The sequence below is a fragment of the Rhinopithecus bieti genome, unplaced genomic scaffold (assembly GCF_001698545.2).
Source record: "Rhinopithecus bieti isolate Rb0 unplaced genomic scaffold, ASM169854v2 scaffold_5216, whole genome shotgun sequence".
In the NCBI taxonomy this organism is placed as follows: Eukaryota; Metazoa; Chordata; class Mammalia; order Primates; family Cercopithecidae; genus Rhinopithecus; species Rhinopithecus bieti.
Window position 1 is genome coordinate 359,114 of NW_016805021.1, and position 2,396 is coordinate 361,509.

At 38.9% G+C, this 2,396-nt stretch overlaps 1 protein-coding gene across 1 annotated transcript in view; it reads right to left on the reverse strand.

Annotated features, from left to right (window-relative positions):
* The window catches only part of ARSB (arylsulfatase B), a 195,697-nt gene that overhangs the window by 175,393 nt on the left and 17,908 nt on the right, over window positions 1-2,396 (reverse strand). The window lies entirely within an intron of this gene.

Consider the following 2,396-nt stretch of genomic DNA (forward strand, 5'->3'; position numbering starts at 1 on the left):
AGAAAAAAACAAACAACCCCATCAAAAAGTGGGCAAAGGATATGAACAGACATTTCTCAAAAGAAGACATACATACAGCCAACAGGCACATGAAAAAATGCTCGTCATCACTGGCCATCAGAGAAATGCAAATCAAAACCACAATGAGATACCATCTCACACCAGTTAGAATGGCAATCATTAAGAAGTCAGGAAACAACAGGTGCTGGAGAGGATGTGGAGAAATAGGAACACTTTTACACTGTTGGTGGGACTGTAAACTGGTTCAACCACTGTGGAAAACAGTATGGCGATTCCTCAAGGATCTAGAACTAGAAATACCATATGACCCAGCCATCCCATTACTGGGTATATACCCAAAGGATTATAAATCATGCTGCTATAAAGAGACATGCACACATGTGTTTATTGCGGCACTATTCACAATAGCAAAGACTTGGAATCAATCCAAATGTCCATCAATGACAGACTGGATTAAGAAAATGTGGCACATATACACCACTGAATACTATGCAGCCATAAAAAAGGATGAGTTCATGTCCTTTGTAGGGACATGGATGCAGCTGGAAATCATCATTCTCAGCAAACTACTGCAAGAACAGAAAACCAAACACCACATGTTCTCACTCATAGGTGGGAATTGAACAATGACATCACTTGGACTCTGGAAGGGGAACATCACACACCAGGGCCTATTATGGGGAGGGGGGATGGGGGAGGGATGGCATTGGGAGTTATACCTGATGTAAATGATGAGTTGATGGGTGCTGATGAGTTGATGGGTGCAGCACACCAACATGGCACAAGTATACGTATGTAACAAACCTGCCCATTGTGCATATGTACCCTAGAACTTAAAGTATAATAAAATAAATAAATAAAAGGATATCATTTCTACCTTCTGTCCAGCTGAATATTTAAGTACCTAACTTGGTTTTAATAAAAAAATTCAAAATATCTACAGTCCATCCTCTTCCCAGAGTATAGATATTGACCCATCTGTTAGCAAAGGCATGATTGAAAAATTTCTAAGGATGTACAGGCTGTTTGTTCCTCTAGAATTTCCAAGATGACGAAGTGATCTTACATCTAAGCTTAATTTTTAACAGCTATTTGAGGTACTGAGAATACATCCAGGTTCATTAAAAAAAAAAAAAAGCTAAGATTGAGTAGTGAGGTCTGCTGGCGGACCTGGATGAGAGTAGGGCACACACACCCTCCTGTCTGACATCCTTGCATCTTGATTTTAACCCTGAATCCAATGAGGCATTACAGAGTCATGTGCATCAGCTGCATTGTTTTGGCCACCATATAATTACTTTTACTGAATTGCACTTTGGTGCTCTGGCCCTAGCTTGAACAGAAGAAAATACCTCAAAACATCTACAAGAAAACCACCACTTTATTATTAAAATGACATTTTTAAGGATGTTGTCCACCTTACCTTCTCCTTCTCCCAAAGGAGAAATTTCTCTCAGGCCTAAGAGCCAGAAAATGCTTTTGCTTTTCCTGAACATCTGGTTCCCATTTATCTTGTAAATAATGTAACTCTTATAGTCTTTTCCTTTCTTTCTCCCTCTTTGGACAAATATATTTCAAATCTCGGGCTGGGCACAGTGGCTCACGGCTGTAATCCCAGCACTTTGGGAGGCCAAGACGGGTGGATCACAAGGTCAGGAGTTCGAGACCAGCCTGACCAACATGGTGAAACCCTGTCTCTACTAAAAATATAAAAATTAGCCAGGCGTGTTGGTGCATGCCTATAATCCCAGCTACTCAAGAGGTTGCAGTGAGATGAGATCGTGCCATTGAACTTCAGCCTGAGAAACAGAGCGAGACTCTGTCTACAAAAAAAAAAAGAAAGAAATTTCAAATCTCGGAGTTGAATACGAAGCCAGCCTAGAGCCATGCAACTTTTCTGTAATTTGATGTCATTAACCTGTTCCATCTTTTTCTACTCATCCTGATTATTTAATCCTATTTTAACTTTTATGTTCAATATGTGTTTCTTTTGGCTATGGCAGGTTATAAATAAATAAAGAAACTTATGGGAGGCAGGTAGGTAGCTAAATAGCTGGACAGATAGCTCACTATAAAAAGAACTTGAAAGAAAGATATACAGCTACTGGCGAGATACACAGGTTATTAATTAAGGCACAGGTTGTTACAGGTTTAAAGAGGACATATTTTAAAACAAACTCTAGGTTTCACATTTAGTTTCATAGGGCTATCAAGTTTATAAAATATTTATGATTATTTCTTATTATCCTTCTTATTACCATTTGTTATTTGGTCTCCTCATTTTCTTATATTTTTTAAAACCTATCTTCCCCAACCTTGTGATTGCAAAAACAGATTTCACAGATGGAAGGAACGTCAATGGAAGAGTCTTCCCC